The 12,391-nt window shown below is 42.0% G+C and overlaps 1 protein-coding gene across 3 annotated transcripts in view; it reads left to right on the forward strand.

Annotated features, from left to right (window-relative positions):
• C1QTNF7 (C1q and TNF related 7) overlaps positions 1–12,391 on the forward strand; it is a 120,748-nt gene that overhangs the window by 26,971 nt on the left and 81,386 nt on the right. Inside the window, exon 1 of one of the 3 annotated variants that reach the window (XM_008274309.4) lies at positions 6,740–8,098. The exons of the other annotated variants lie outside the window; for them this stretch is intronic. The gene's annotated coding sequence lies outside the window, so the exon portion shown is untranslated. Of the gene's footprint in view, positions 1–6,739; positions 8,099–12,391 lie in introns of those variants that run through there. 3 annotated transcript variants of the gene reach the window in all.

The raw sequence follows: 12,391 nt of genomic DNA on the forward strand, positions 1-12,391 counted from the left end.
CCTGCACCCCATGGGAGACCAGGATAAGTACCTGGCTCCTGCCATCAGATCAGCGCGGTGCGCTGGCCGCAGCGCTCCAGCAGCGGCTGTCATTGGAGGGTGAACCAACGGCAAAGGAAGACCTTTCTCTCTCTCTCTCTCTCTCTCTCTCTCTCACTGTCCACTCTGCCTGTCAAAAACAAACAAACAAACAAAACAAAAACAAAAAAAATACATCAGCATCTCAAAATGATGCTCCGAGATTGTCAAACACAGATAAGGATCACCACAGAAAGGAATGTTTCTAGGACAAACATCAATCTGTTGCTTCACTGGGCAAGTGCGAAGGAGAAGAAGGAGAAGTAGGAGGAGGAGGGGAGGAGGAGGAGAAGAAGGTGGTGGAGGGAGAAGAAGAAGAGGAGAAAGAAGAAGAAGAAGAAGAAAACAAGGCAGAGGGAGAAGAAGAAATCCAGAATGCTCATTTCCCTGACACAGCTGTGTTACAAAGTGCTGTGGTTGAGTTATGGGAAACAATTAAACAGTCTCAGTGTACCAAGAGCACCGTGACTTAAGAACTGTTGCAAAGCAACAGTACCATTTCTTGATTGTCAGTGCGAAACAAAGTTGAAGGGAATTTAAAAATCTGACATTAAATTATCTTTGGAGATTTCTCCCCACCAATATGTAAACACCGGAGAATATTGTTTTCCATCTTGCTTTACATACTCAAGTATCAACTTCTCTTCATGAAACATGTTGTGAAATGAGGATTTCAGAAGCAAACAAGCAGATGTTTGTCACTATGTATGTTTATATGTAATATATGTGTCCAAACCTAATGTAAGCTAGGATAGTTCTTAAGATATTTTTTTCAGACAGCATAAACAACTTGGAAATGCAAATGTGTACAATAGAATCACAAGAGGCTTGATTTTATTCCCAGGTCTGCCATCTAGCAAATGTGCATCGTTGGCAAGCTACTCAATAATACTGAATTTTGTCCTCATCTGTGAAATGGAAATAATAATTACATGGAATCAAACAAAATTTTCTCATTTGAAGTCAAAAGAAGCAGAATATTCACAATTTCATACAATTCAATATGTGCTTTGGTCATAGGGTGGGAATAGGAGAGGGAGGAGGAGGAAGGGTGGGAGCATGAGTGGGAGAGAGGGTAGGGTGGGAAGGGTCACTATGTTCCCAAATCTGTAAGTATGAAATTTGTATACCTTAAATAAAATTTTCTTTAAAAAGAAAGACCAACCAAGAAAAGAAAGATAATGCATAAGCTCGTGTTATTGGACAGTTCAGGAATGGTAGATTTGTGTGTGTGGCAGGATATATCAGCTCAAATGATATCCGCCTCTCTCTCTCACTTCCTCCCTCCTTTCCTCTTTCCTATGTCTGCCGTCTTGGCCACACGTGGTGAGATGACCAATGAGAAGCAACCGGAACTTCCTTCTCCCAAGTCTGTCCTTCTTGAGTTACACATTTACCCTCAACAGATGACTTCACATGCACAAAAGACAAAGGAGATGAGATTTACTATTTCACCTAAAGAGACAGTGACCAGCTTTTCTGAAAATTTTAGGACTGGAAGTCCCATGCCCTCAAAGATGCTTCATTCCCAGACAAATCATCCTGGTTTGCTGAACTATTCCAGTTTTAAAACAGAAAGTCCCGGGGTTGGCGCCGTGGCTCGCTTGGTTAATCCTCCGCCTGCGGTGCTGGCATCCCATATGGGCACCGGGTTCTAGTCCCAGTTTCTCCTCTTCCAGTCCAGCTCTCTGCTGTGGCCTCAGAAGGCAGTGGAGTCCTTGGGCTCCTGCACCCGCCTGGGAGACCAGGAAGAAGCACCTGGCTCCTGGTTTCGGATCGGCGCAGTGCCAGCCGTAGCGGCCATTTGGGGGGTGAACCAATGGAAAGGAAGACCTTTCTCTCTGTCTCTCTCTCTCATTGTCTAACTCTATCTGTCAAATAAATAAATAAATAAATACAGAAAGTCCCAAAACTCTTGAACCCCCTTAGTCCCAGAAAAAAAAACAAGGCAATGGTCACCCTACCCAAAATAGCATTTCTCATTGTAGATCTTTAATGTGGATGTATTATTAGGTGCTGCATCAATGGAAGAATTACATGGGGTGACTCATCCTAAACTGCAGATAGTTCTATGAAAAAAATGTATAGACCATGTCTACTTTATGCTTGGTCTTCCCCTTGTGTGCTTTTCTTTTCTTCTTTTTTTTTCTTTCTCTTTCACTGCATCTTTCTCCTCTTTTTTCATTTTTTCAAAGATTTTTATTTATTTACTTGAGAGGTAGAGTTACAGACAGTGAGAGGGAGAGACAGAGAGAAAAGTCTTCTTTCCATTGGTTCACTCCCCAATAGCTGCAACGGCCAGAGCTGTGCCAATCCGAAGCCAGGAGCCAGGTGCTTCTTCCCGGTCTCCTACCTGGGTGCAGGGTCCCAAGGACTTGGGCCATCTTCTACTGCTTTCCCAGGCCACAGCAGAGAACTGGAGTGGAAGAGGAGCAGCCAGGACTAGAACCAGTGCCCATATGGGATGCCGGCGCTGCAGGAGGAGAATTAGCCCACTGCGCCACGGCGCCAGCCCCATTCCTTTCTTTTTTTAACTTCCTTTCTATCCTTCCTTATTTCTAACATTTCCTTCTCTTATTTTTATTGTTTCTCTTATTTTCTTATAGAGCTGCATATTTACCTTTTAAATAATATGTGACTAAAATTTGGTGTTCAGTTTCCAAAGTAGCTGTTGTATGTTGTTTGACGCAAGCAAGCCAGCCTCAGTAAATGCACTTATCCTGAATAAGCTACCCAGTAAGTGGAAGCTTCGTTGTTGATTAAGACAAGGACATGTACAAATCCTGTGGATTTACTTAGCATAGTCATAATGCTGAACCTGAAGAAGGAAAAAAACTGGACGAGAACAAGAAAAAAACTTAGTGATGATGATGGGACGAGGAGCTTGAAAATGGGAAGGATTTAAGATTCAGTTATTTTTGAGGACATTTTGGTTTAACTGTTTACATTTATGAATAGTAGAAATTACTGAGATTTGGAATCTCTTTCTTCTTTTGAATCAATATTATTATTAATTAAGCAATGTAAACCAGGAAATGCTTGTTGGTTTAAAACTATGCTTTGAAGCCAGGTCTGCATTTCAATGTCTTCCATCAAAATCTTAAAATAAAATTAGGACGAAGGCACTTTCTAGTCTTCAAAGGCAAGTGATCATTGTGGAAAACAGAGTCTTCCAAAGTATTCTTTTAAGAATGATGTGAATTTTGTTGCCCTCATTAACATGCTAAAGCTCTAAAGAATTAACTCTACCGTGGAGGCAAATCTAAATGCTTCCTCATGAAGAGTTTTCCAGCAACAAGCCAAGGTCTTATACCTAGGACTTCTGCTACATTTGGATTTCCCAAATGTCCCATTTGTTTACCTGGTATTTTTCTACAAACTGTCTTTTTTCAAACAGAGTGAGCTAATGCAGTCAATGCAGCCAATGCAGGTCACTGGGGGACATGCATGTCAGCAACCAGAAGGCTCAGGCTGATTCTCAGACCCTGATACCTAAGTGTCGTTTTCAAATTTCCTTTCATCACCTGCAATTTTATTATACAAATGTTATTAGGCAACTTATTATTTAAATTGTCTTTTATTATTATGCTGTTTTATTGTTTCAATAATGGTAACATTATCCCCTCCACTCCAATATCTAGAACTGTTATTTTTTGTTCCCTGCTATTTAGGAATGATTAAAATAGTATTGCATTGTAATCTACTGTGGTAAGGATGACTTTCAAAATGGAGCAACTAAAATCCCAACATTTAGTTAATGATCTGTGGTGGTAAATTATATGTAATGAGAAACTTTGCTTCCTTAGCCAAAGACAATGAGAAAAAAGGATATGTGCAGAAATTCCAGGGATGCTTTAGTTGAGTAAGTAAAAGAACATAATGAAATGCAAGCATCAAAACTTGATGGCAAGGCTTCAAAGGTGAGACAGCATCAGTAATTACTAGTCATGTCAATAAACATTTCGTTAGGAAAATAACCATCACTTTAAGTAAGAATCAAGTACTTAAAGACTAATCAAAAGAACAGAGGAAAATCCATAGATGAGATCAATTTGCATTGAACTATACATCACATAAATTAATCAATGTAAAAACTGATGAAAACTGAATAAGATCTCATTAATTTTATTGTACTGATGTCAAATTCTGGTTTTGATATTATATTAGAGTGATGTAAGATATCACCATTAAGGGAAACTAATTTATTTCCTGTGTTTTTTTTTTCCTATGACTCTATAATTATTTATAAAGAAAAATGATTCAAGAATAACAGAAATCAGTAGGCTCAATCACTGTTAACTCTCTTTTCTCTGGACTTAATCATGTACCCCAAAATTCATGTGTTGAGGCTTTCACTCCCAATGTAACTGTGTATCTGGAACTAGAGTATTTTAGGTTTATTTATTTATTTGAAAGAGTAACAGAGAGAGAAAGGCAATGACAAACAGAGATATCTCCTATCTGCTGGTTTAAACACCACCCCTCTCCCCCCAAATGGCTACAATGACCGAGGATGGAACAGGTCAAAGCCAGCAGCCAAGAACTCCATTCTGTTCTCCCACATGGGTGGTGGGATTCAAGTACTTGGGCCATCTTCCACTACTTTCCCAGGTGCATTAGGAGGGAGCTGGGTTGGAAGCAGAGTAGCCAGGACTGGAATAAGCATTCCAGTATGGGATGCTGGTGATGTAATTTGCGGCTTAACCTGCTGCACCACAACACCAGTCCTTAGAGACAGAGTCTTTAGGAGAAAATTAAGGTTAAACGAGGTCATAAAGGTGTGTCCATAATCGAATAGGACTGTGGCCTTAAAGCAGAGGAAGAGAAAGTCCTCCCCACCATATGAGGGCCCAGTAAGAAGGCAGTCACCTGCAAGTCAGAAATGCAGCCCTCACAAGAACTCAACCAAGCCAGCACAGTAATCTCAGACTTTCAGTCTACAGAGCTGTGGTGAAATAAATTGGTTTATTTTAACAGTGCTGTGTAGTTTTATTAACCATTCAATTACAGTAGCATCTGGTACTTGGCAACAGAATTGGGATTGAAAAACAAACATAATCAGCATCTAACAGTTCAGAAGAAGTTGCTACATACTATACAACAAACAGGTTTTCACACAGCCAATACAGCACTAGCCATTAACCTAGTACAGCAAGTATACTGAAGCAGAAAAGATGCAAGAAAAACAGCTACATTAGAAAGACCAGCTCAGGGCCGGCACTGTGACATAATGGATAAACCTGACACCTGCAGTGCCAGCATCCCATATGGGCGTCAGTTGGTGTCCCGGCTGCTCTACTTCTGATCCAGATCTCTGCTGTGGCCTGGGAAAGCAGTGGAAGATGGCCCAAGTCCTTGGGCCCCTGCACCTGCTTGGGAGACCTGGAGGAAGCTCCTGGCTCCTGGCTTCAGCATAGCTCTGGCCAGTGTAGCCAACTGGGAAGTGAACCAGTGGATGGAAGAGCTCTCTCTCTGCCTCTCCTCCTCTCTGTGTAACTCTGACTTTCAAATAAATAAATAAATAAATCTTAAAATAAAGAAAGACCAGCTCTTTAGAAAAAGACTAAAACGCTTTTCAATTTCTCCCCTTTATCCCCTAAAACAACATCTTGCAGTCCGGATCTCCCTATGCAGTCCTACATCAGCTTTGAGCATATTTGTCATGAGACACAATAAGATGATGCAGGATGGTACGTCATTGGATATTTAGGGAGTGGAGGGAGAGAATGCCAGTTCTCAGAACAAATCAGTGAGCTTCAGGATCATTAGCAGGGCCTTCGGATTCTGCAGTTCTGCAACGTGTTTATCCTGTGCTGGCAGATGCTCCCACGTGGCAGCCCTTTGTGCCTCTCAGTTCTCTCTGTCACCTTCCATTTTGGAGGTCAGTTTCTTTTCCACCATTTTGCTTAAGTTGCTCTCTTCTGTTGCTTCCTGAAGCATTTCTTTCTCCCGGTCTCATTTCTACTTCAAGACTTCAGATTTAGGTCTTTCTTCTGCAGCTTCTAAGTTCTGCTACATTCCCTCCAGGGAAACAGCCTTCTTCTTTGGAATGGAATGGGGGAAATTTAGAACAGATTTGTTAGGCCAAGGACTGAGAACCAGCTCCAAAGCCAGGCTCAAGACTTGAATGAAGAGACAAGTATGAAGACGTGGAGGATAGGGAAAGAAAGACAAAATATGCTCCTTCGAAGGAGAAGAAAGGGGCAAAGCAGAAGTCAGGAGCCCTGGCGCTAAGGGTGTGAGGTGGTGCTACCAATGAAATGGGGAGCAGTAGTGATGCCTTCCATGGTAATGTTTGCTCTGGGTAGTGCAGCGCTGGACCTGAGAAACACTGCTGTGCTAGTCATTTGTGCTACTGCACCAGAATACTATAGCTGGAGTAATTCATAAAAGAAATTTATTTCTAACTTTGGAAGCCTGGATGCTGCAGATCAAGGCACTAGCAGTTCTGTGTCTGGTGAGGGCCCTGTCCATGCTTTCAAGGTGGTACCTATTGCTGCACTCTTTGGAGGGGACAATCTCACCTGAAGGAAAGATGGAAAAGCAAAAGAGGCCCATGTCCCCATAACCGTTATCACATTGGGTGTTAGATTCCAACGCGAATTTCGGGAGGACATATGCATCCCAACCTTACTAAGTTACCTTTTATTTGTTGAACTCTATTTAATGGAGTATTAAGCCTTTGACTATAATTAAAAATGTTATCTCAAAAATAATAAGCAAAATATTAATGTAAAAGAGGAAAAGAACATAGCACTGATACAACTTTAGTTTCAAGGCAAAGCACAATCTTAATGAAGATCTCATCTGATCACTGCCACAAGAGAATGAAGTAAGCACAGTGGGATAGGGATTATGTGCCCAGTGAGGAAATTGTGGTTTGGAATGTTGAAATGACCCTGCAGGGCTCCCTGGGCTGACAAGCATTTGAAGCAGTGTCCAAATGTTTGCTTTCTGTTTCCAGAACCAGTGTTCTTTCTTTGGCAAATGTTGAGACATGCCATTTACCCTTTCACCTGCTCCTGACCTGGCTTTCCAAAGTCAAAAGTTTTCTCTATGTCCTATCCCATTCCCTGACCAATATTCTCCTTCATCACCCAAAAGTCACTCAGTAGCCACAGACAATATCATTGAATGGAAAGGAAAAGGGAAGCTTGCAAGCAGGACCATGTGGATAAAATTCCATCACAGGGTAGCGCATGGCTTTCATCCCTGACGAAGCTCTTTACAGAACTCACCAGACAGCATGATCAAGCGTCACTCTGAAGATTCCAGTTCCCCAGATGTGAGAACCAGGGCACAGAAATATTAAGGGCACATCCAGTGACCTGTTTCCTAAAGGTGGATCTCAAACTTGTGCCTAAGCTTCCTCCTCCCTAGTGGGCAGAGCACTGGCTTCACAGCCAGGAGGCCTTGGTACCAGTCCTTCCCCTAGCTAGCTGTATGCCTCCGGCCAAGTCATCCAAGCCCTGGGCCTCATTTCCTTTGACTGTCAGCAGAAGGTGCTGAACTCATGTCTTCAAGGACATCTTCTAAGGTGGCTGCTGAGGACCTGCCCACAGCTGGTCTTTGAAGATCAGTGAGAGGTTCCCTGGTTTCCTCCAGCATGGGAGATCAGAAGGCATCAACTTGGGTATTATATTTCTAGAACAATGGTTGTCCAGATTCTTTATGCTGTCACCCAAATACGATTTGAGAAGCAAGTCAACAGATAAGGGACGATATTTATTTTTGCTCACGAAGTCAACAAATCCTTCTTTTGGGTTCAATCAAACAACCAGGGGGTCTGTTGTAAGCCACGGCGTCATTGCATGCCTGAACACTCCCTCTCACCCTGCCACGGCTCAAATCCTGGGACAATGCTTCTGAAAGCGAATCAGGAAACTGCTTATCAATCTGAAGTCCCAAAGAGTTATGAGCACTCCTCGCTGCCAATGGGAAGGGGATTACAAGCAAAAGCTCCACATCTGCACGCCCTAGAGTTCAAACGCTCCAGCTGTGGCAAGGTCTTGCAAGCGACGTAAGTAAACAGCCCTTTTCTCCTACTCAAAGCCTGGGCTTCAGGCTTTCTCTCTTCTAGAGATGAGTGTTTTGGCTCACGTTGGTGTTTCTCTCCCCTCGCTCTTCTCTGATGTTTGCGAGTGTTTACGAACTGAGGCTTGGTCAATAAAACCTCTCTGGGGGATGCTTGTGCTGAGAGAGAAAGTGAAAGTTGTCAGAACTGGCTTTGCTGGGGCAGGGTTCATTGTGAAAACCTTTGACTTAGCAGGCACACTCCTGCACAGCTAGAGGTCCTTGTTGAAGGCGACCGTGGGGTGGACGCAGATGCTGGTGAGAGTAAGCTGAAGTGGTTTTGTAGCCTCACCTTGAGAAATGGAACGGTCATTGAGTCTGCACCTCCGTAATTCTGGTTTTAGATGTGTCCCTCCTGATGTTCTGTAGGATTTTAATGGAGGAAAAAAGAACACATTAAGGTTAATATTCTTCTCTGGAGATTGCCTTGTATTAGTATAAATCCTGGGCTCAATTTATTTGGGGTTAAGGCTGCTGATTTATTTACTGTCTAGTTTATTAAACAAATATGCTTACCACTCCACATGGCTGTGGGTGGATAATGCAATCACTCGCAACAAAGGAGCCTAAGTATGTAAACTGGATTGGTAAAATTGTGGATTTGTATTAATAGTGATTGTACGAAGGATTGCATAATTTTTGTAAGTGATATATTGAACTAAGTTGTTTCTTTCCCAGGTATTTTGAACCAGATTCTGATGAATCACTGTTAACTAATCAGGGGGAAATGTATAACTAACTCGTTTAAGGAGATAGGTTTGCTTGGGTCAGACTTGGCTCTGTAAGCCCCACGGCTTCCCCAGGAATTCGATGGTTTTTCATCAGGGTCTGTCTCCATGAGCTCTATGGTGGCAGGGAACTATGTCTCAAGGACTCTCACTCTGTCCCATATAATCCCAACGTGCTCTGATTCGTGATCTGAATAACAGTTCTCACACCCTCTACCCAGGCCGTGTTGCCTGACTCCTTGGAAAGCTCCCAAAATAATCGGAATCATCGCCCTTCACTCCAGCCTTAGTGTCTGACTCCCTTTCTCTCACTGCATCATTCCGGCTCACTTTGACATCTTGTGGGATGAGACTGATCTGCTTCCTGATGTCACTCATTGTCTACACTCGCTTATGACACTTTTGAGAGTCAGAAGGATCCCTGTGGAAAGGGATTTTCATTATTGGAATTTATCACAGATTTCCTATGTAGCTCCCCAGTAAGCAACTCTTCTCCACATATAGCCTGAGGTAATCTCTAACCTTTCACCTTTGCCTAACAAATAGATGTTATATGCTTAATGCAATGAAAACCAAATGTGAAACCATGCTCTCTCCCAGTATAAACATATTTGTAGCTTTTATGTGGCCCAAGTGAGCTTTAATTTTCACAGGCGATAGCTAAATAAGTTGGATGTTGACTGCAATGTGTGGTATACTGGATCATAAAATGAAGGATATAAGTTTGGAATGTGAAAGGAAAGTATTCGAGTACTGGGAAATTACTCAAGCATTTGCCATGTGCTAGGCCTACACCAGTCATGTTTCACTCGCTCCGTGCAGCACAAAGCTCACTGCTAAAGAACGGAGGCTCTGAAACCCAACTTTCTGGGGGCACAAACCATAATGGCCTGTGGGTGATCCACGGTTGATTTCTTAACTCCTTTTGTGTCTCAGTTTTCTTACTATAAAGTAGAGCTAACAACAGCAGTCCATGCAAGACTGAGAGTGAGTATGGCTGAAGTATTGGTTTTGCCTCTTTCATATACGCGGTCTAATGAAGTTGGCTAACCCACAGCCACACAGGCAGTGACGACTAGCAGGGCTAGGATCTAGAAGCAAATGACCTGTATTTATCATAGTGGAGAGAACACTGTGTTTTTCACTGTCACTTCCTTCTTCACGTGCATTTCTTTACCCAGCTTTCACAATAGTCCATTAGATAAATGCTATTGGCCCTGAGGATTTCAGACAAGGAAACTGAAGCTCAAAAAGATGAAACAACTCACCCAAAGTCGGACATATAGAGAACAGGGCTGGGATCCTAACGCATGTTTTCCAGTTCCAAATCCTGGGTTCTGTTCTTTGTCCCATGTTCTTCCTTTCTCTTACCAACCTGTGGATGGGTCAGACCCAAACCCGCCCTGTGAGAAAGAGTGACAAAGCTAATGATAATGGTCATCATCAGTTAGGCCCTAACCCTACGCCTGGCTCAGTGCCTCGTTCATTACAGCAGTGACCTGCCACTCTTTGCTAATAAATTATCCAAGTGATTCTGGTGTGCATCAGCATTTCACAGTCACCACCTTCAGTTGGCTCTATAATCTAGGGGAAAATGAAGATTTTGGTACCTACAGTAACCATAACCTGAAGAAGGTGAGAAGTTCTGTTAAGGGCAAGAGATTCGGCATTTTCCCCCAACTCAAGTTTGTGGTTTATCCTGTGGTCAGAAGCAACACTGTTGCAGGGTTACATTTCGTCTTGTTTATATCCCAGTGCTTTCTTCATCTTTTGGCACATGTCCTCTTCTAAGCCTTGTAACCATCTGAACTTTTTGTCATCAATCCCTTTGATGGTATCAGGCTTCAATGGTCACCAGATGGGTAGATTTCTTTCTCTATTTTTACTGAAAATTAGTGCAACTCAATGGAATTTGTCAACAAATTAGACAAAGTAAGCTACAACACTTATGAGAAATTTACTTAGTAAACTTTATACAGAGAAACCAGCAACAAGAATATTTACTATGCTGAGTAATATATATTCAGGTTGATTTACCAGAAGACAACTGTCACAGATGACAGAAACCACAAGGAGTGATGTCCAGACGTCAACCTGGAGGGGTGGGAAAGTTTGATGCTGATCGTGGGAAGCTGAGTGGAACAGGAATCACAGACCATGGGAAGCAGTCTCCTTAGTGGCAAGCATCAGGACTCGAAGCAAAATATCCCTGACTTGGAATTCTCTCCTCACCACTTCCTAACTTCAAGATGCCATGCATGTCACTTATCTTGGAAGCTTATGTGATAGTTTTAACTTAGCAAATCACCTGGCATGATGGTGTGTAATAAACAGGAGTTCCTTTCCTCTTTATACCAGCCAGCCCATTAAGTCCACGAAGACTTAACGAGCACCTGCTGTATGCCCAACATTATTCTAGGTCGAACAGTGAACAAGAGCTAGAGTCTCTGTATTCATGGGGCTTGTACTTCAGAAGAGGAGAAAAACAACAGAGTCATAGAGTATGAATCCAAAGACTGCTAAGAAAATAAGACATGGTGATGAGATAGAGTGACTAGCAGGTACCAGGAAGGAATTACTTCTTTAGCAAAGGTGGTCAGGACCCACCTCATTGAGAAAGTGACATTTAGTAGATTTGAATGACAGAAATAATGCGATGGCTCAAAGCCATGGTTAAGTCACTAGCCATGTGATGCTAGACAAATCATTGAAATTCTTCTGAGGCTCCAATTTTATCACATATAAACGGTGGAAAATGAGTACACCTATGAAGCTTCAATAACTGAAACTTTTGAAATTTTCTTTCTCTTTCTTACTGTCATATGCTATGAGTAATTGAAAAGGAAGAAAGAAAAGTCTCTTAATTAACTATGCTTTGGGAGTTGTGCCATTCTTTCATTATGTTATTTGGGCTTTTTTGAGATATTCTTCAAGGTTAAATGAGTAGGTTCTAAGTGAATAAAGATGAATTCATGATTTTTTAAAGCTGGAATCCTCACATTTTCTAGGGATTACATTGCTGGAGAAGACAGGAAACACTGCATGGCAGAGTTTTAGAGATGAATTGTGTGGCTTCACAATTACTTCATGTGTGGCTTTGAGTTTGAAATTATGCATATGTGAGTGAAGCCAACACACAAAGCTGCCAGAATTCAGCAGATCCAACACTCCATTATCCAAGAGTCATGTGTACAGCTTTTTAAAATAATCCATGATCTGAAATGTGTCCTTTCTTAAAATCGTGTAGTAGACCTCCCTTGGGTCCCAGACAGTGTCTACCACAGTGAAACTTGGGATGAACAGAACTTGCCCCAAAGGAGTCTTTGTCTTTCAATTAACCACATAATTGCAGCCAGAATATCTTTGGTGTAATAATCCAGATGGCTGTCTCATTACCCCATTTTGCTTTTGTCACCATGGAGTAAATCTCAATTATGGAACCACAACCAAGAATGAGAATTTTGTGCACATAGCAACATGAAGTGTACAAGTAAATATTTTCCATTTTCGAT

Source organism: Oryctolagus cuniculus, chromosome 2 (assembly GCF_964237555.1).
Source record: "Oryctolagus cuniculus chromosome 2, mOryCun1.1, whole genome shotgun sequence".
NCBI classification, from domain to species: Eukaryota; Metazoa; Chordata; class Mammalia; order Lagomorpha; family Leporidae; genus Oryctolagus; species Oryctolagus cuniculus.